Below are 22,689 nucleotides of genomic sequence, written 5' to 3' on the forward strand. Positions count from 1 at the left end.
AGGGTTAGGCACATTTGGAGGCTTCAGGATTTGTATCAGCAATTGGGGTGTTTTATGAAGCAGAATCAGTCAAATTTATGATGCAGCCCTGAGCTATTGGTCTGGTCCTTCCCCTGTTGATAGGGGGAGCTGGCAGGGTGAGAAGAGAGGCAGGAATGGAAAAGACCATAGAGAATGTACTGCCAGACACCTTTCTTTTGAGTTACTGCTGAGCACATTTAACACTGCAGCATTTAGAAAGTGTCCATGTGGCACATGCAGGCTGTTAGAGACATATAAGAGCAGTTTTCCGACCTGGTAGCAGTCACAGTGCCAGTGCTTTTATATAAAGTTAGTTAGTTAGTTAGTTAGTTAGGCTATTATTTACTTGTCTGTTCCATATCTGAATAGGATCTTCTTCCAACTAGCCATTTGCAATAACCCTGAAAGTCAGGAAATGGCATGTTCCCATGCTGCAGACTGACCATGACATCACACCAACTGATAGGAAACACTCCCTGCCCTGCCAGCACACACAGACCAGCTCACTCAGGCTCATCTGGACAATGAGGACCCTCTGGGGTCACACACTCCCTGCAGCCCTGACCAAGGAGACCTGGCAGTGTTTTGTACAGATGTGCATTTCTATGCCATGGTCAAAAGCAGTTGCAAGTTGTATGGCCTCAGCATCACCAGCAAAGGCTCCTGCTTCCCCTCCTGACCCCGAGGGAAAAAACACAGAGGTAGAGAATTTCATTTATCAGCCAACTTGTGCTGAAAAATCCTATATCCTCCCTGGTGGGTGAGCAGGTGCTAAGACAGCACAACTTAAGTCAGAAAAGAGGTATGTATGGGTGATGGAAATAGCCTGGAGAGCCTTTCACTGGTGAGGTTATTGTTCTGCAGCTGGACCTTATCAAGCATAGTCACCACATAGTACTTATTTCATGACCACGAGTTGGTTGTTAGGCTCTTCAGGTTACAGCTCTTTGCACTATTAAAAATACCACTGGCCATCTTAGCAGAGACACCAAGGATTTAATTGGAAAGGACACCTTAAATTTTCTCTTTTTGTCAGTCTAGATGATCTGCCTCGACCAGGCTTAAGGCATTTTGATGGAAAAGCTGCAACGACCCTACCCTCCACCTAAGAGTTGCTGGAGTGATGAAAGGAATGTATCGGTCTCAGGGAAGTATTTGTTTAAATGGTAAAGGATCCCCAGAAAATTACTAGCTAGCATCTGCTGAACTGCTGGCAGATTGATTTATCTCCCTGTTTAGAAAACTGTCTATTTAGAAAATAAAAGACATTTATATTTTAAAAAATTAAATTACAGCTGCTATGTCAAAATACTGGAGGGGCTTTGAGCAGCAAATCCTTGCTAGTGCTTTTTTATAATTATGCTGGCATAATTGTACAGCTCCTTCCCTAGCAAACCTGGAAGACTACTCCTCAAAGAAGCCTTGCTCTGGTAACAGTGAGAGCTAATATGTTTTTTCACTAGAGATTCATGTGAAGTAAGCTTCAGACTTACCTTATCTTTTGCAGTGTCTCCTACTCAGATGTCTATCTGGTCTTCCTGCTCTGGGGGAGGCCTTCACCTTTGGAAAAGAAACTGAAAATAGAGAATTGGGAGGTTAGTTTCAGAAGATTTTCTTAAGTTTTTGCCTCCCCTTCTTTCCTCACCTACCAGACAGAAAAATTCATGTTAATCCCTAAATGGCAATATGCCTCTCAGTCTTGATCAATTCTCTGCACTAAGGAAGTGGCCAGGATTTCATTTCAGAGAGTAAAGCTTTGAATGAATAAAATTTTCATTTCATTTCATTTCAAGGGCACATGGATGTAAAAAAGCACTCAGTGCTTGCTAGTGTTTGACTTCAGTAGTCAAAATATGAACATAAATACCTCATCTATAACAGACACTTTGCTCTACTCGAAGCTGTTCATCTTTACCCAGAATTTTAGAGTAATCCTGCAGTTCTGTTCCAGTTAGCTAGACTTTCAGTACTTTTCCACATATAAATATATTACAATAATATATATATTATAATGAAGCACATGTATCTAGTCTGTCTATATCAGACCATGTATATATTTAGTACCTGTATTCACATACTGTACATAAATATTGTTTTGTTTAGAAATGTAGTATATAAATACACTACATTGAGTTGCTCTTTCAGTCATGAGTATACGGAACTGCAGCTGTAGAAATAAGGGGAATAAAAGTCAATATTATGATGTGTCATCACTTACTTGTTTTCCTGTTTATCCAATAACTCACAGTGTCAGAAAGGTTATAAGGCATCCCCAGCTGTTAGTGTGAATTCACAAAGTTCCTCCTGTACACATTGACTTCACTTATACTTGTTCTTGCCTTGAGTTCTCAAAAATGTAGTGGCCAAGGATCTGAGCAAGATGGCTGGGAGTTTTCTCTCTACGGGAATAGCCCATAGCACCCAGGACACTGTCTGGACCCAAAGCTTGCCTTAGAAATCAGTAGAATCATTGCAGGACCAACATATCTTCACCTGGCACTCCCCATCTTCTGGCAAGGCTTCCTCACCCCCAGCCTTGGTCACCCACCTCTTCCACCAGCACCCATCAATCAACTCAGGACACCCCTCTGCTGCAAAACACCTCCTGGGGCACCAGCACTACCACAGTCCCTCCTTTTCAAGCCCAAAATTTGGGCAGGTACAGGGAAGTTGCATTTTTACCACACATGACATGGGCAAGGGTCACTCTGGTCATCTGGTGCAGACCAGGGCCAAGGTGCAAAGCTTTCCCCTCTGGTAAATTTGCACCCTTTGCCTAAAGGCACGGCCTGCATCCCATGTGTTTATAGTTGCTCTGCACAGTGGTGGTGGAAAAGAATATCTGTAGATTATTGCTTCTGACTTAGATCACTCCAGCTACAGAAGCTGTTTCTGGCCTGCATCTGCCTACGTGTGATGTGGAGAGGCTGAGCCTGGGTATGTGCTCTGTGCTCCCCTGCTACAGGGGCAAGCCTCAAAGTAATGTTTAGAGAGCATCTGTCCCTGACACTGAGTTGAGGCTAGTTATTAACCCTCAGTCCAGTCTTAGTGATATGTTCTACCTTGGGACAATTAATGGGCACAACACACCGTAAGGGAAGAAAACAGCAAAGAAAAGGCCTTAATCTTACTGTAAAACTAAGCCAGGCAAAGCTAACACTGTTCCTATGAAGGAGGAACACGTCCTTGTGGATGATAAGACAATTGAGACAAGCATTCTTAGGAAGATGACAACTTTGTGACGATTCTATTTTTCTGGGTTCTTTCAGGTTTTTTTCCTTCAGTCATGTGTTGCCTTTCCAAATGCTGAGGACTGAGCTGAGCAGAACCCAGCAGTAATTAACACACAGCATCGAGCTCTGCTTTTGAGATGAAGGTGAGGAAATGGGCTGGCTATTATGCAGAGCACAGGAGACAAGAGTCACACTAATGAAGACAGGAAGGATGAGGAGCTCAGACTCAGGAAAGTGAATAAAAAGCATCAGGCTGAAACTCAGCAGCAATTTTATTCTTGTTTATTCTGAAACCAAAATTGTGACTAAAACCATGTTTACAATTAATTACACCCCTCCTGCAACCCAGCAGTGCTCACATGGAGAAGAGATAGCAGGGCTAGGATTAGTCACCAGCAAAATAAGAAGCTGCAATGGATGGTAGAGCCTCACAGACCCTGCTCAAAGCAAACCCCATCAAGAAAGGGCAGAGGCATCATGTCCCAGACTGAGAGCTCTCCCTGAGCCTTATCATCAATAAAATGTAAGAACAATAAAAATCAGGACAGCAATTCACATGTTCAGCTTTTCATTCTGGCCATCAATATCACAGGGAAGTGACCAACAATCCCAGCCATAAAATATGACCCAAAAGGGAACTTTTGTCCTTTCTACTTTTTTCTCAGCTGAGACACCTACATGGAGAAATCACTTATCTCTGATGTTCCCTCTGCTCCAGCAAGCAAGAGCTGGCAATTCTTCTGTAGGCATTGAGGTCCTGATCTTGCTCCCAGCAAAGTCAAAGGCAAAATGCTCATTGTATAAAGGATCACAACTAATTTCCTGCAGGCTCAGTGAAGTTGTTCGAGTCAGTTCCCAAAACAAGCCAATGTATTTTTAAAACCACAGTTGGGGTTCTACTGTATTACAACATGACCCCAGAGAGGGTAGGAATTGCTTCGAGGTGAGTGCTCACAGCTATTGTTTTAGGCTGCTGACTCAGGCAGACAAGGCTGCTTTGTTTCACATCTGAAAGGACTTTTTTTTTATTTGTTTCAGGACCACACAGGCTAGAAATGGCTTGGAGTTGTTGGTTTGTGGGTGGAAGGAGGAGTGGGAGGTTTCCTCCATCAACACAGATACTGAGGAAAATCAGAGCACATGAGAAGTAGTTTTCCAGTGCCTCAGGAAGGTGGAGGGCCATCAGGGCTCCTGCCAGGGCTCCCCATGGGCAGCAAGGTTGGAAAACAGGGTTCCGGGGGGCAGGTGCAGCTGGTAAACTGCCCCCAGGACAGCAGGGTAGTGGGAGTGACCTTCTGGAGAAATGGGAACCAGATCAGAGGGCACTGCACAGGAAAATGCTGGGGCAGCCAAGCTAGGAGAAGAAGCTGGGGTTGCAGTAGGCATCATGCAATTCCTCCAAACCACTAATAAACGCCAAAGAGAAAGGGAGTTGAATCGGGATGCTGATTAAGGGCCCCCCTGCTCCCTGGAGGGCAGAGGAAGGAGTCAAATGATGCGCCCTTGATCTGTGAAGGTCTAGAAACATGGCAGCTGGTGAGGTCAAAGCCATAGTGTGCCACTGGCACAGCCCTCACCATGCTTTCTCCAGGTCCCCTTGGCATATGACCACCAGCAATTCACATGGAAGCAGGGAATGGTCAATTTACTGCAGGCACAACTGCAATCGTTGAGGAAGCTGTTGCCCGAGCCAGTTTGACTGGCCTTGAATTAGCCCCCTCTTAAACACATGGAGAAATAAAATAAGCCTATCACTTTCCTATCAGCAATTTATGGAACATTAGAGTTTGGACTGGCAAAAGTCCCACTTTGCTGAACGCAAGATCGGGCACTCGTGTGGCACTTTGTGTACAATTACTTTTAATTCAGCTCAGTTACCAGTGAACTATAATATCTGCAAGAATTTTTAAATTGATCATTTTGTCAGTTTTTCTCCTTACACTTGGTCTGCCTTAGACACTTGTCACCAATTTTATTTAATTAGCACCACAATTGTATTAACACTACTTTTTTTTTTTTAATTTAATTATGCTTCTGCAGTACCCCATCTTGTTTTGTGCAATTAGCGCTCTACTTTCATACAAATTAATCTCCCTGGAGAACAGCATCGAAAAGAGAGAAAAGAAGAGGCCTCATTTAATGAAAATAACAACATCAACTCACTATATATGTATATAGCCCTCATATGTTGCCAAACACAAAATTTGAGATTTGTTCCTCCCATACACATGAAATGATCAAGCAGTTTTCTCTGCAGTGAATTGAGTAATTTAATTTTGTCAAGAGCTTTCTTTCCTGGTCATAGCACAGAGTTAACTCTGTCTTTTGCTCTATCAGGCAATTTAATCTAAAGGGGACAAGAGGAAGACTGGTTCTTGTGTCTGGTAAACAGTTACTTTATCAGGGACTTTATGAGTGCCTCTAACAGCCCTTTCTCACTTTAACTGCAGCCACAGAGAATTTGAGCTGAATTTAGGGTATTTAAAGCCACTGAGAATTTAGAGTATTTAAAGCCACTGGCTGCTCAGTCTCCTTGATGGTCTTCCCATGCTGAGGCTTATTTAGTGTTTTGACTGCCTTCCACATAAATGGACATGAACGTGAACCACTAATTTGTATTCCATCTTGCTTATATGGGGAACAGCAAAACAGCTAATTCTTGAGGAGCGGAAAAAACAAGCCAATTTCACTCATTATCCATTTTTGTGCCATGGTACCAGAAGTGAGCAAGAAACATGGCTTAGCAAACAGTGTTTTGCCCAGCTATTTGCTTCAAACTTTTTAAACTTCTTTTATATTAATTTGCCATTCCCTGCACTTGAAAGTCTTTCATCAAACAGAAAAACTTGTGGAAAGCCTGTATGAGAGAAGTGTACAGGGCCAAAGGAGTGTTCATGCACATACATAGTCAAGTGAGTGGAATGGGATGAGATGGGATAATTTATCTGGAGTACCACAGCTGGGAGACCAACAGAGTATGTGGGGACAGTCTGCAATGCCAGTGTAATGAAAAAAATGGTTAGCATGATGGCATGGTGACCAACCAGGTAGCACCCATTCAGCACAACTCAAAAGCTATTTCTGAGTTTTATGAAAAAATCAGATAAATTTGACCTAGGGTGAATACTTGAGGCCATCACCAAAATCACCAGTAAATCCAAGATAGGATGCATTTTTGCATGTTTCTACCAGCTGGGTTTCATAGGAGCTGATGCCCTTGCCACTGCCCTCAAAGAAAGAGCACAGCAGCAAACTCTTCTAGCCCCCACAAATCTGTTAGGGTGGCAGAGTCACCTCATCTTCAAGCATCCCTCTTAGAGATCCCTCTGGAGCCCCAGCTTACTGCACAATGAACTGAGGGCCCACAGAGCAATCCAAGCAGGGTGTCTTGGCTGAAAGCTTTGTGGTGAAAGAGAGAGGGAGGAATTTGTACCTGAAGCATGTTTCCTCACACTCCTTTCAGCTCTGAAGCCATGGTGCTTTTCTGCCAGCCTTCAGCAGGATGTGTTTGAGGAATCCCATACTGAGTAGCTGTAAGAGGCTTCTCCTGCAAATGCTATCTGAAGTTACAGAGGACTGGAAATAACTGCAGAGAAGGGGAACTTCGAGCTGCTCAGATAGTATCCCAAAACCTTTTTGTCCTGAGGAATGGTACTAGAAATTTTGCACAAAGATGCATATACACTTGATCAGAAATACTACAAAAATACCCTTGCTATTATAGCTTTCTGCTTGCTCAAACTGTGATGGAGAACAGATACATTGAGAAAAAAAAGCACAAATGGAAAGCTGGTAAAAAAACTTGGGGATGAGTCAATCAGCTACACAGAGCTCAGAAGAGATCAAAGACTGTATCAATGATTAACAGGAGTATATCAGGGGTTTGGGGTTTTCAAAGCTGACTCTTAGCCAGTTTAAAGTGAAATGTGATGTGCTACAACCTTCTGTTGTGTTTTAGAGCAAAAGAAGGTCCTGCCTAACATACATCAGCAAACTACAGGCTCAGTATTTCTTTTCACATCTGCCCTCTTGTAACTTTACTCTTTAGACGGTCAAACAGGCTATTTTGAGTATCTGATAAGCCTGCCCTAACCACATCAAATTAACTGTCAAAGAAATTAAAGCCCAGACTTGGCTAAACATCTGTGCTGTGAAATAGCTGGACATTAAAACACTGCCAGAGTAACACTTGACATTGTTCCATTGCCACTAGCCTGTTTTTTGTTGGTTTGACATTTTTTGGTTTTAGGTATATAAGACAGAAGGAAATAGATTACTTGATGACAGAGGAGTTTAAAAAGGTAGGGAGACTTAGAGTCTTGTGGAAAAGCAACCAGAAGTTCAGGAAAAGTCTCTCTCACCATCCCATGATACTCGCTGGAGGAGACAGAAGCTGTGAAGAGCTTGGAGAGAACAAGCTCTGAGATAGACCAGCACTGTTCATACATGGATGAGCTGTGGGTTCTCCAGCACAGTCCTTACATGGGAGTTGCCCTGTGCCTGTGGCAGAGGCAGAGGGGCTGTTGGCTGCCCACCTTGGCAGAAACCGACATTCCTGAGCTGTTCTTATGGGCTTCAGAAGCAGGACATGTCTTGATGTGGGAAATCAGGAATGTTTTAAAACCACTTTTTCCTCTGTGTTCCTAACAGACTATGCTGCAATTTGACCTTAAATCAGTCGCCAGACCTTCTGTCTCTGTGACATCCACAATATCTGACATGGGCAGCTTCTCCCCTGTTTTACCATCCTCTCCCAGCCTGCAGCAGGTTTGCCATCATGCATATGTTAAAATGGCTTGTGCAGGGCTTTTCTGCTCCTGGCCAAGGTACAAACAAAGACCCCATTTTGTGGGGTCAGTGTGAAACGATTCCCGTGTTTCCTACTGCAGCAGTGTTGTCTTTCTAAACCTTGTTACCTAGTATGTTTGAGTAGTCCAGCGAAGGGCAGAGTGCTTGTGCCAGCGCTGCCCTCCCTCGGGATGCTTGGTGGAGGAGAGGTGGAATTTCATCCCTCTTCTCTGCTTGCCAAGCTGAGGAGGAGCACATTACCCCTCCATTCCAGGCAGCTAGCAAGCTAGAAAGCTCCCAAGCTTTCCTGAGTGCACCACGAGCACAAAAGGCTCTGGCAGTTAAACTGTAATTATTCCCAGGGGACAATTCTCCGGAAGGGCCTCATCTATCCTGGCCATCTGCCTTGGTCACAGCCAGCAATGCTCCCAGCAGCAGCAGCAGAGGACTTCAGCGCACAGACACAGCCGTGCCAGGGCTCCGTGGCTCATCTGGCCCGAGCAAAACTGTCAGGTTTGGAATTCCATGTCAGGGATCCCGGTGTAACGCATTATCGCAGCCCCTTCTTCCCCGACCCCGACCCTGGCAGGTGTTTGTGCTTCTGATTTCTGGGGAGGCTGTTTTGGATTAAAACTGTGAGCAGGAGGTTTCTGCCACCCTCACAGGGCTGGCATTCCACAGCTCGGGCACAAGCCTGGGTGATACCTCCAGCTACAGCCTTCTCCTTAGCACATTAAAGCCCCAGTGGCTAAAAGCCCCTTGTTAGCACTTGCTGCACGGAGCAGTTGATCACTTCAGCAGTAGAACATGTTACTTTGGAAATTAATGACACGCTCGTTCAGCTTTGTCCTTTCTATTTGTTAACTAGTTCCTTCTGCAAATAATAAATATGGAGGGGGGGGAAAAAATCCCAACCCTATTCTTCCAGAACACCACTGAGAGGAGACAGGATTAGAATGACATCAAGTGGCTTTCAGCGTGACTTTGTGCAGTGTCAGGGTAGACATTCATGCTGCAGCACAATTATTCAGTCAATCCCACTCCCTGTGAAGTCAATGGATACTGTGCCAGGGACTTCAAAGGAAGAAGGATCATGCCCTCCTGTGCATTTTAGGGCTTTAACAGAGGTTGCTAAAAGCAGTTTTTAAACAAAGTAATCCCATTTACTTTTTAAGAGAAGCATATAGAAACACTAGACTTGCTAGCTGCTAAGGGAATTCAATCTTTTTCCACTTAACTGTGCTCCTAAGCAAAACGAGAAAGAAAACTAAGATTTTTTTTTTTTTAATATTCTGCAAAATGAAAATTTGAAAGACCACAAAGCTCAGTTTGGATCAATGAAAACCTTGTTTTCTAGTAACATCAAAATATCTGCTTCGTGAAAGATTATGTTTTGTCACAGAGCATGAAAAATGAGAATTTCAGTGATATTTTAGTTAAATGGGACACCAGAATGGTCCAGTCTGACAAGGTCTGTAAGGAATGTCTGGACCATATTTTCAAACTTTTCATTCTGATGTGTTTTATTTGTAAGTGAAATCCATAATTAATTGTCTTTTCATTCCCTTATACAGAAAAAAAATAATCTTTTGTGTAATTCTAACCATCATATACAAACTCACAGCTTGCCTTAAGGGAATGTTTATAAAGAATTAATAAATGAGCAACAGATACTACAGGCTTGCTACAGAGATGAATATTAGATATTATAAATGCTCATATGCACACAGGTATTACAGAAATTGAGAGAAGCCCATTGACCTCCTGTCCTCTATAGTAATTGATTAACCATATACCAGCCCATCTGTTTATTCTGTACTGACCATGGGCCCAGCTCACTCTATTGATAAAACCTACCTCTCACATAAAGAAAGGCCATTTATGTGAGAATTACTTTGCACCAGCACCCAGCGTGACATTTCAGATGTGAAGGCCAGATTCCACAAAGGCTTTTATAGGATCACTGAAAGGTTTGGATTGGAAGGGACCTTAAAATCCATCTCTTTCCAGCACCCCATGGCCATGGGGGCCATCCAGAGTAAAGTGCCCTGTGTGAGATGCCAAGTGCAGTACCAGGAGGTGTTTATACACCTGCTCACATCAGTCTGGGTATGACACTGGAGGAAATGACAAATGCAAAAGGGATGGGAGCAGTGGAGAGATTTATGTACACCAGGTCAGGAGGCTGGTAGTTCTCACATTGTCTAACTTAATGTACTGTTTAAAGGCCACTGCTTGAGCTTCATCTGTGAGATGCAGAGCTCTGATGAGAACCTGGGACATTGTTAATTATGTACTTCCAATACAAAGAGCCAGCTCCCCTCAAACCCCCTTTCAGATACTTCTCTTACAAAAATGGAAACAAAAGATGATTGCAAAGCCTGGGAAGCTGTCAGGGCTCTGCTGCTCAGAACAGCCATTTCCTACCCAGCAAGAAAAGGAGAGCCAGAGAGGGAGGGTGGCAGAGATAACACACAGTACAATTTACTGCCCCAAAACAACCTCCTCGACTAAAGGCACACTGTAATCATTGGGGTGAAAATACACTCCCTGCTAACATGTGAGTGTGATTTACAGCGTGGTTTCATTCTTAGCAGAAGGGCTTTTGGCAGTCAGGAACACTGGCACATCAGCTCTGAGCTGAAGCACATGGGGCTGTGTGTAGGTTAGAGGGGCATCTCACAGAAAGAGGGGTGCTTTCTCCTGACACTGCACAGCCACAACATTTCAAAATGCCTCCACTAAAACACAAATGCAATTATGATAACAGCAATGATCAACAGTGCACTGAAATAGTTTTAATTTTTGAGATGTCCCAATGAATGCTTCTGATTTACAGAAATCTTAAGAAGCTTATTGTATTAGTTCTGTTTCCTCAGTTAAACAAGATCAGCTTTCAATCACTCTTCCCCAAGAGAGGAAAATTGAAAGCATAGGTGGTGTATATTAGAGAAGCTCAGATTTTACCAAAATCAGTTTAAATTAACACTTAAATTTTACCACAAATATCTGCTTGCTGGTTTTAAATGGGGCTTATATCAGTTTAAATTGAGCTCTCATAGAGGTTTCCTTCAGTTATCACAGAACAAACTAGTCACATAGACTGCCATCTAGTCTAACAACGGCTAATGTTATTGTTACTTCCCAACAGAGCAAGATATGCCAGGCTCAGAGTTCGATCTGCTGCTGAAGATGTAAGATGTCTAATGTCATCTTTCAAATTTAAATACCAAAGGTATAAAGGTGGGTGTCTTGAGAAGGGATTGCAACACATGCAAAATTTAAGAAAGAGTCCCTGGCCAGATCTAATTCTACCAGACTTTAGCTTTCCTAACCCAGTCTCTGTCTGCTTGGACAATTTCTCTGGAATTCCTTTGTGCTGATTTTCAGGTGCTTTTCTGCTGACCTGTGATCCCTCTCCAGGCTCTATGCATCTACTGCTGGCACTGGCATCAAACTAGTAGAGATGGGATGCATTGAGGTTCCCCTGCCCCAAGAACTTTAAAGTCCTCCTCACCATCTTGGCAAGCCTGAGGCCAAAGCTGCCCCTCCCTTTCCCTGACATATGGACCCCATCAGCCCCCAGTAGCCCCGTGGTCTAAGAGGCAAACCCCTGGCACCATTCCTGTAAGCATTTGTTGATTCGCCAGATTCAACTGACCCTTTCAAACCTTTTCCCTTTGACTGGGAGGACCAATGAAAAAACTATCTGTGCTTCAGAGTCCTTTACATCACAGTACCATGAACTGTCAGAGTTCTTCATGAAATTTCATAGGCGGGTGTCTATACTTTTGCAAAAGCAACATGGCTCAGGTCAGTAAAAATAAAGCAACTACTCATAGCTTTGTTTAACAGAATGAGAAAAAATTTGCACAGAATAAAATAGGAGGTAAAGGGCAAGGTGGAGCTCCATATCCTAATTCTCACTAGTCCATACATAGGTCTCCATATATTCCCCTACAAAGATCTGTTGTATCCAAGTCAGTCCCTACTCTTTCTAGTTGTCCCTTATTTTCCTGCAAAATCATTCTCAGTTTTTCACAAAAAGGGAAACTAAGATTCAGAAAGACAAAAAAAGGGAAAAAGAGCCTTGCCTAAATTCCAGTGTTGCACTTCAATGAATAGATGGCATGCTTCCAGTCCTAGTGAACACAAACCTCATAAAAATTATCCATACGAGCTATTTCAGAATTTTAATGGCTGCCTGCTACTGTTATTATTAGTATGGAAACTAATTTACTGCCACAGGTAAGTAACAGCAGTGGCCCTGAAGTGCAGCATCAAGAGGCACCAAGCCAAATTTGCTAAGAGTGTGCAAAGAGTAGAGCCACAGCTCCATACCATACCACGCCACGCCACGCCACGCCACACCACGCCACGCCACGCCACGCCATGCCACGCCACGCCACGCCACGCCACGCCACGCCACGCCACACCACGCCACACCATACCATACCATACCATACCATACCATACCATACCATACCATACCATACCATACCATACCATATCATACCATACCATATTCTGGTCGAGTGTTCCCCATTCCGCTTGTTGCCTGTCTCTAGCTGTTTCCTACACAAATACAGTCATGTGTCATTTACCCCTGTCATGGTTTGACACTGGCACAATGCCAGTGCCCCCATGAAAATGCAATCTCCCAATTGAATGTTGTGAAATGCAATTGAGAACAGAGCAAAGCAGGCCCAAGCTTAATAACAGAAAAAAACTTTATTAAGCTATTACTATAAAAGAAAAAAAAAGAAAGGGAAAAAAACACACACACAAAGATCAAAATGAAAACCTTGCAAAGCATTCCTCCTCCTACCACCCAACTCCAACAAACCACAGTGAGACACAATCTGGACCCCAATCAGGTTTCCACCCTCCAGACAATTGATACCCAGTCCATTGAGGGAGAGAGGAGTCTCTCCTGTGCCACAGAGCCCAGGAAAAACAGCTGCCACATCCTGTGTTTCCATGTCACACATGGCACTGCCCGGAGAAAAAGTTTGCCATTGTGATCCTTCTCCTTTCCATGCACAGTTCTCTCACCACCAATGCATGGATGGACAGACTGCTTTTAGGATTTCCTTTCAAGGATGCCCTGCCAAGAGGGGGAAAAAAACAACAGTTCAGTTTTTCATTTTTGGGACCACAGTCCCTCCCATTTTCCCCTGTGGCCGAGGGTCCACGAACAGAGATCTTCTCTTCTTCTTTGAAGACAGGGGGCACCACCACAAACCCTCTAACTTTCCTCTGTTCACTCCACTTCTGTCTTTTCCCAGCTGAAGCAGGTCTCTTGGCTCACTGGCATCCTCCTAAAATACAGTCTCTCTTGAAGGAGAAAAATTGGTTCAGATTGTGGCCAACAAGGAAAAAGTCCAGCCAAAAAAGCCACTCCTCATCTCCTCCCACCTAGAATTCCTCCTTTTAACATTCCAGGGTCCAAGCCGTCTCTCTTCCTCTCTTTCAAACCGAGGAGGGGAAAAATTTCACAAAGCTTTCATTTCTCAGGAAGGGTTAAAAGTCCCGACTTCCAAGGATGGCTCTCTGCCCGGATTCTCCGGCTCCCACAGCAGCTGGGCACCTTGTGGCCCCCCTCACTCTTCTCCTTCCCCGTGGTGAACTGCTGATAAAAACTGCTGCTGCTGTCTCTTTCTCTCTTGAGAGAGAGAGAGACTCTGAGGGGAACGGAGACATCCCAGATTTCTTCACCCTTCCATCTGCAGGAGGTTCCAGTCCCTCCACCCTTGGGCCCACCTCAGTCAGGCCATGGGCCTTCCCCTCCCCACCAGCCACGGCCGGGCAGGGGAGAGGCTGCACTGCGGCTGACCGGAACCAGAGAGAGCGAGTTCTCCTGGGAATTCTGCTTTTAACCCCTCTGTGCTCTCAGAGGCGTGTCCACCTTCAATTGGTCAATATCCAAATTGACCTCTTCCTTCCATAAAAATTCTTTTTCCGTGTCAAACCACGACAACCCCGAAAGTACTTTTCTTCTATTGATCTATTTATCATTTGTCTTTCTTCATGAAAATATAAGGTGATTGGGTAATTCACAACTACTTTTAGAAACAGGTAATCATGCTGAATGAGTGAATTAGTGGTTTATTTGATGTTAATAAATCATCTGCTACTTCCTTGTATATGTCATGGGAGAAGCTTCAGAGATGCCTAGAGGGTTAAATTCCCTCATCAGTGGCAAAGATCCCAAAAAAGCTAGTTACGTTTGAAGGTCTGGGAGGTAGAGGAGGAAATTGTAAAGTTGGGTCATCATCCAGGGTCAGCTGTACTTAGAATGTGGAGAGCTCAAACCGATGTGTGCCACGTTGGTCCTGCAGGCAGCTGGCAAGGGAGGGAGGAGGAAGACACCTGTATGGCATGGCTGGGCTCCAGGAAGGTCCTGGTGCTTTCCTGCACCATTGGGAAGCACCACAAGAATCAAAGAGCCAAACACCAAAGTAAGCACATGCTGACTAGAGATTAATTGTGTCCACCAGAGATGAGTGGTCACATTAACTCGCGTGTTTCAAATTAATGAGGCATTTATTGGTTTCTACAATTCTTTAAAGAAGACGTTGCAGAAAATTAGGGAATTGCCTGAAAAATCAAAAAATCAAAACAGCGTTTTTTCTTCTGAATGAGACCATGTAAAGCAGGCAGGAATAGACAGATACCTTCTCATGAACAAGAAACTTCACTGAAGGTCTCAATGGACTAAAAAAAAAAGTGCTGACAAGAGCCCACTGGCGTATAAAATGTGCGCTATTCAAGACACCCAGATTGTTCTTCTTTTGCAGAACACTTAGCTCTTCTAAGGAGCCTTCAAAGAAGAAAGCAGAAAAAGAATAGACAAGAACCCCCTGCTACCATGGCTCCTTAAAAAAACATCTCTTGTATGATGCCAGCTAACTATGGTGGGCATGGCAGCAGTTGGACACCATCTTAACCACGCTGATCTGCCATGCAGCCAGGGAAACCAAATCCTCCTGGTGCTGCTTACGGAAGGAACAGGGCCTCTTCTTCCTGCTCACCAGTAAATTGATGCCTGCTGTTGGGAAGGCAGTGGGTGACTTACTAGAGGGTGAACCAGTCGTTTACTCAATCCTGCTGTGCTGCATAGGAGAGCAATGCTTATGTGTTTATACAAATGAAAGCTGCACTGCCTTGGATTGCTGCCGAAAATGAGGAAGATATTTCCACTCAACCTTTTAGACTAACTTTCTTTTTATGTTTTAATTCTGTTTGATGACCTAGTCCAGCCTGCAATTTCGTGTTCCTGGAGGTACTGTAAAAGTATAAAATAAAAAGACAGGCCCTATGTCAAGGAGTTTACAGTCTAAACACAAGTCAAAATGAGAACAGATGAACAGACTAAGTAGGGAGCACAGCTGAGATTAACCAGGGATAAGATACAATAGAGGAAGAAGTGAGGATAAAAGACTCAGCCCGATGAAACCCATACATAAGTTGGAGGAAGATAAGAAGGTCCTCCAAAGGACGTGGTGAAGGAGATTAAAGAGGTAGGAGGAGAGGCAGGAAATGATAGCACCATGGAAGCCAAAGCAGAAGAAGTTTTCCAGAGGAGCAGCAGTGACTGTCTGGACTGGGGACATTTTTCAGTGAAAGTTCAGGGGTATCTTTTGCTGTAAGCCATCAACAGGAAAGGGATTGTTGGTTTTGGGGTTTGGTTTTATTTTACTTATACAGGGATAGGGTTTGAGAGATTCCCTACAGCATACTCTCTTTATAATCCTTTTGGGATTAAATAACTCCAGACACATTTCCCCGAGGGCTGGATCCCCTTTCAGTTTGGCAGGCTGGATAGGCAGCTGCAACCTCTTCCCAAAGAGGGAGAGGATGTTAACTGTCTCCCTGCCACAGATTCCGTGGCATGCCTGGCTTCCCTTAGCCTGGGATCAACCTGAATTTTACTTCTAGGCCATCTTTGTCAAGCAGAACAGCAGAGGGTGTGCCATCATCCTGTGAGAAGACAAGGATCCAGTGGACTTTGGCACATCCAGATAGGAAGCAGAGGAACAAATGGCCAATGGAGCCTTATTTCCAAATGCCAAGTTGAATGCTGCAACCATGGCTGCTCCATAGAGAGTCAGTAAGGGAACAAGCAAGCAAAATATGTGTGTAGATGAACATTTCCTTCTGTAATACATGTATATTCAGGACATTTAGACTGTCCTAAATCTCTGGGCAAATGAGGCCTGTTTTATTGGGATGTGGAAGAGAGCAGAGGAATCTTCTCTCCTGCCCTGACAAGACAAAGCAATCATGAAAATGTAAAACCATACCATCTAATCAGATATGGAAGCTTATTAATTTACCCCAAATTACAAGTGTCCTGTTAGGGATGCTCTGCTGCATGGCACAAGTGCAGTCCAATCCCATGGATTTCACAATATATTTCATGATGAGTCAGTCTGGAGGAAGTGCATTGAAAGCTGAACTTCCCCAGCTCAGGGATCATCAGATTTATTTCTCTATTAAAAAAGAAAGCTTCTACTTGCCTCAGTGAGGAGAAATCTAGTCTAACCCAAGTTAAAATCTTCTCTGTATTATTTTAGTCTTTCTGTTAGCAGCTTTGTTTTACATCTCCTTTCAAGAAGCTCCAGTCTTACAACATACTCACTTACTTAGGTTAGTGAAAGTGTGTAGCTAGCAATGAACCTGTCCAATACCTGCTAGGAGAAGGGAAACATAACAAACCAGCAATGGTGATACACTGAATTTTGCAAGGATGCAATGGAATCACCTACCAAGACAGCAAGGGAGAATTGGAAAATGAACCTTGTGCTCCCTCAACATAATACCTTGAGGGGAGTAGCTAGGATAATAGTTTACACAAGTCACTAAACTTCATTAGTTGAGGAATAAGTAAGCGTTGGTAGAATCTGATCAGACCCTGCTCTTTTTGGTTTCATTCAGAGAGCTCAAAGTACTGGAAAACAACAGAGCAGAAGGCATGTTTTTCTGATCTGAACTGGAATGTCCCCACATGGGGACTCACATCTTTCTCCATTCTCAAGCCAAGCAGTGTGTGTGGGATCTCAGCTATCGCTGCTTCCCCTTTACTGCCAAGATGGGGGGAACCAGCTGTAAATTTACAAAAAACTTAAATTAAGGAAATAAATGTTTCAGCAATACCAGCCACACTGCATGAGGTGTCACGTGCCCATGGCCTAGCACATCAGTCATTTGACTGATGTTCCCCTTATAGAATGCAGGGAAAGTCAGCATAAGCCTCACACATCTGAAGCCATGGGGCTGTAGCTTCCTCCTGGTCCAGCCATGCTGACCAAAAAGGCTAGGATTCCTTTCCAGGGAGAGGTTTTCACCAGCTAGCTGATTCTGTCTGATGTGCATTTTGGGAGTCAGCGCACTGAGCCAAGAGGGGGAAAAGCTCTGCATGGGAGAAAGGACAGGCTGCACAAGGTGGTGAAGGTGGACAGTGCAGCCTCTATGGCACCCAAAGAGGACAGATGCCCACAGCTCAAGACATCTGGTTTGGTGTCTCACCAAATGTGAATGTGAATGCTCAAGGCCACAGTGCAGCCTTACTGCAACAGGGTATGCTCAGCCCTGCTCCATGTTACTGGATTCCTGCAAATAGCACAGTCTTGATGGAAATGGCAGATATATCTGTTTATCCTCTGCGGGCACAGGGTAAATCTAATTAAACTTGGAGGCTTCCAAAGTGCCATTAAGGCAAATTGGTGAAATGTATTAAATTACACTCCCCCCATTTTCCTGTGGTTTTGGCCTCCCCATCTGAGGGACAGGATTTTAGAACACATAAACTGATGGAAAGTTCCTCAATCTCCAAGGAAAGATGGGAGAACGAGTGGTCTGTTCATATTTTCCCATAAGTATCACAGTAGCAGTCTGTGAGGAAAGAGTTTATTTTAGGAAGAGCTATTTTGAAAACTAAAGTGTCACATCCTGGCTGGCTCTTCTCATGGTGTTACTATAATCATCCAGTTATGACAAGCTTAATGCAGAAAAAGCAACCTTTTTTTTTCTTTTTCTTTTTTTAGGGAAAAGAAACAATGTAGCAAGCATATTTTTGGACAAAGGCTGTCATTTAATTTCTTTTTTGGTACTCTCTTTACTTTTCCCTGTCATCTAAACCTATTTATAAAGCACCAGACACTAGATCTGGGAACTCTCTGTCCTTTTTGATGCAGAAGTCCATGCTGGCAGCTCTGCCTAGCTCTGCACGTTTGAGAGGATTTTCTGAGTCTAACACAGAAAGCACTTTTCTGGCTGGCACGTGCTCTCCTGAATTCCCCTGCTTTCACCCAGCTGTGGCTGAGAGTAGGAAACCACGGCTGATGAGAGCTCAACATCTCCACCATACAAGTTAGCAGTTTTCAGTGTTGAACGGATGTATCTAAAAATCAAAATCACCCCACAGGTACCTGTCACCCTCCCCAGGGCAGTGCAGCTAGGTGGGGAGATGTCTTGCTATGGAGTCTGAGCTGGAGGAGCCAAGTCTCAGCTTAGCAGGCATTGGAGCTGGGATGTGACCAGGCTGGCTGCTCCTGCCAGTGCCACATGCAGCAGCGGCCAGGTCTTACACCTCCCTCCTCTGCTCTGCTGTAGCTGAAGGCCAGAGTAGCTCAGAGCATGACTAAAAGACTGGGTGCTTTCATGAAATAAAATTATTTTTGCAGCTGGAGTTGAAGTACCATGGCTCATTCTGACTTAAACTGTATTTTCTATGTAGCAGACAGACAAACAAGGCAAACATAGATTGTGTCTCTTGCACTTAAGTAGCCCCTGCTTTGAATTCAAAGGGCATAAGTAGGAAATTGATATACTTTCTAATTTATTGGAGAGAAGATAACTCTCAGAAAACCAAGGAGACTGCTCTCAATTTATGGGAAGCGGGCGCTTTTAAACACTGATTGAGAAAATGTTGAAAAAGAGTCCTGCTTATAGAGCTTCATGCATTTAATATTCAGAAGACTCACAGGAGATGCTAAAGTGCCCTCAGCTCAGAAAATTAATAAAATATTATCTCATGAGTGAACTTCAAAAGCTTTGGCAGTTCCATTCATTCCACTTCAGATAAGCAGCCAAAATATTGCAATATCCTGCTAACCTGATGTGAAACATCCAGCTTTCCTTGGCCAGTAACATTAATCTGGAAATGTGTGAACAATCTTTATTATTAAATATTTAGCCATTTCATCTGCTGTGTTGTGTCTCTCTATGCATGGATCCAGTAATTCCTGTTTCTAAAGGTGGATCTAGGCCCAGATACTCAGCGGGGCTTTGATGAAACAGCAGGGATTTGAAGACACAGCATTTAAAGACTGCTTTTGGCACAACTTGCAGCTCTGTATTTAAGGGATGGCCTATCCAGAGATATCTCTCTCTCGGGGCGAAGGACCAGACTTGGTTGGTAGACAAAATAACCAATTCTGCAAAAGAAAAAGACATGACAAGAGAACACCATCTGAGCAGAGGACACTTTGGAGAGAACCTACTTTGGTGGCTTTGTGTTCCCAGGAGCAGCTAGGACAGCCTTGAAGCTGGGCTCTCAGTTATTTTATTCTCCCTTCGCAGTTTTGGGTTGGTTTTTCGATTGTTTTTTTCTTTCTTTCTTTTTCTTTTTTTGGTTTTTGTTTTGTTTTGTTTTTTTCCTCAGACTCTTCTTATCATAATAAATTATGAATGATGTTAGAATGTAAGTTATTGGTACAGGCTGAACCATTTGACTTTGAGCCATCAGATACCCTCAGGCCAATACAACAAGTCGGGTTCATGTTCCACAGCAGTGAGGCCCGATGCTTGCTGAAGATGCAGGCAGGGGGACTAACACTGAGATCCCAGATTCACCTGATGCCTGTGGGAGTCAACATGTACTAAAGTTTCTTTCTTCCCTGCTGCAGTAGCAACTCACCCAAGCAGCAGTGAGATGACACAACAGCCTACATGCAGGGTGTGTATCAGGAACAGTATGGGCAGCAGGACCAGGGCAGTGATTGTCCCCTGTACTTGGTGCTGGTGAGGCCACACCTCAAACCCTGTGTTCAGTTTTGGGCCACTCCAAGAAAGTCACTGAGGTGCTGGAGTGGATAGAAATGGAGCTGGTGAAGGGTCAGGAGCACAAGTCTGATAAGGAATGGCTGAGGAAGCTGGGGCTGTTTAGCCTGGAGAAAAGGAGGCTCGGGGGGACCTTACCACTCTACAACTGCGTGAAAGGAGGGTGTAGCCAGGTGGGGGTCGGCCTCTTCTCTCAAGCAACCTGAGTCAGGAGAAGAGGACATGGCCTCATGCTGTGCCAGAGGAAGTTCAGACTGGACATCAGGAGGACCTACTTAATGGAAAGGGTAGCTAAACATTGGGAGGGACTGTCCAGGGAGGTGGTGGAGTCACCATCCCTGGAGGTGTTCAAGTGAAAACTGGTACTTAGTGGTCTAGTTGGCAAGGTGGTGATCAAAGTTTGATCTTGACCTCAGAGGGCTTTTCCAACAGAAATGATTCTGTGATCCTGTGATCACCATTGAATGACAGTGTTATTCTGGTAGCGTAATCCCGGACAGAGAGAATCTGTGTTCCTCACCTCCTCTATGTCTCGGATGCCACTTCCCAGCAAACATAAGGAATGGCTACTTCCCTCCAATTTCTGCTGGAAAAGAATACAGTCTTAAACAATGGTGAACGCATTTACAGAAATTCCACTGCCCATGACTGGATGCTGCTTGGAAACAGAGATCCATTTCTACGCCACCAGTTCAACAAGAGGCAATAACAGCTGAGAACCAGCATAATCACAGGGCTGCCTGGTTATCCACTGCCATCAGTTGTCTCTGTTAGCCCAGATATTCGCTTCACCCCAGCCCAGACTGACACTCTCATCAGTGTAGTCTACAGGCAGAACAAAAATTTAATCCCTCCAGGATCTGACTCTCTTCTCATCTCTGCTGCCGGTCCCTCCACACAAGGAAGGGAGCCCAGGGGAAGAGTTATTAGTCTGTCGATGAACTTAAAATGATAGTGCTTGCAGTACTGTCAATCCAGCACAAGTAATGAGTTAAATATATAGATAGATAGATATATTTATATTTAATTGCCAATTCATCAGTAATTCCTGACAGATGGAATCCTTGCATTTCAGGTCAACTTGACATCACCAGCACTCAAAAGGTCCAAGTGAGCATTGCCAAATTTAATGAGCTGCAGTAACAATGTCTCCACATTATTGGACTAATTACTAGCTTCTGAAAAGAAAATAAAAGAGGAGAGGGGGAGGAAGAAGAAAAAAATCCTCTAAACAGATGAAACTTTAATTAACAGCATTTTGAGACATTACTTATTATGGAGCAAATGCCACTTCAAAGTGAAAATAGCCTCTAGGTGGATAATAGATCTAATGAGAGGTACAGTAGTCAATTTAGTACTAACTTGTTTCATATATACAGCTTTAAGTCTTCAGAATAACCAGACTTCATGGCAACAACCAGTGCACACTGCTTCTCGTGATGCAAAGTCTCCAAGTATATGTTTTCACCAACCAGGGACCATCCAGACAGGTTTGGCATCAAGGCAGCCTGCTGCAGGTAGAACCCATCTATCAAATCCAACTGGAACACACGGTCACTTCAGCTGGTGACCAGTGAGGCATAGGCCTGGCAACTAGAGAAGCATGTCTTGAATTTCCAATGCAAGATTGTTACAAAAAAGAAATTGTTCTCATTAAAAGTAGTGGTTACAGCCTTGGACTTCCAGGTTGAATGTACATGTTTCATTAAAGACAGTGCAAAAGTTTCATGTTAAATTTGTGAAATTAATAATAGAATTCAGCCTCAACTGAAGTAAATGCAAAACTAATTTCTTCAAATCAACTTTCAGCAACTTCCATTCCTCTCATACATACACACAACACATACACTCATTCACTTATCTAAACAGACATGGGAAAAAAACCCTAAAAATCCCAGCCTTCAAACCAGTCAAAATATTTTTCCTGTGAACTGAGCAGGAAGAAAAGGAAGAGGTTTATTGCTATTTCTATTTCCAAATGCTGAGCATTGCTCAGATCTGCCATGATGAGGGGCCATGTCAAATTGCCTAGATCAGGTAACAGCAGGCTGGAAAAACCTTCCCTTATTCCATAGAGACCTTCATGAATCTATTCATACCTTGCCCACTTCACTCACCACATTTATGAACCCCACTGATAGGAACTGCAACCACAGCAGCTCAGGGCAGGCTGTCACCTCCCTGCAATAAATTCCAATGATCCAGGAAGTGTAAATCACACGGTTTTGTGCTGGGAGAGCTCAGCTGATATAACCATACTTGCATGCATTTAGGTGCATTTCCCAGACAGGGACCTACAGAGTGGAATTCAGCACTCGCTGCCGTCCTGTGCAATCCTGCAGGATTCAACCAGCCTATTGCTGCCTTCCAGGCAGGAGGCAGGGGATGATAAAACTTGGCATTGTCTGGATGTACAGAATGCAGGCTTGAATATTGCTGGGAGGCGGGGAAGGGGGGAAGGGGGGGAGGAGAGGCATCAGATTTGTTTAGGCATAAGGACATATCTCAATTTACTCCTTGGTTTTCTTCCCACTCCTACCCTGGTAGGCCCATTATTTCCCACTTCAGAATTAGCACATTT

General features: G+C 43.9%; 1 long non-coding RNA gene across 2 annotated transcripts in view; it reads right to left on the bottom strand.

The window, feature by feature from the left end:
• Nucleotides 1–22,689, bottom strand: part of LOC110483544 (uncharacterized) — a 156,422-nt gene that overhangs the window by 109,027 nt on the left and 24,706 nt on the right. Inside the window, exon 1 of one of the 2 annotated variants that reach the window (XR_002467596.1) lies at nucleotides 1,515–1,539. The exons of the other annotated variant lie outside the window; for it this stretch is intronic. This is a non-coding gene — a long non-coding RNA (uncharacterized LOC110483544). Of the gene's footprint in view, nucleotides 1–1,514; nucleotides 1,540–22,689 lie in introns of those variants that run through there. 2 annotated transcript variants of the gene reach the window in all.

Source organism: Lonchura striata, chromosome 1 (assembly GCF_046129695.1).
Source record: "Lonchura striata isolate bLonStr1 chromosome 1, bLonStr1.mat, whole genome shotgun sequence".
Lineage (NCBI taxonomy): Eukaryota > Metazoa > Chordata > Aves > Passeriformes > Estrildidae > Lonchura > Lonchura striata.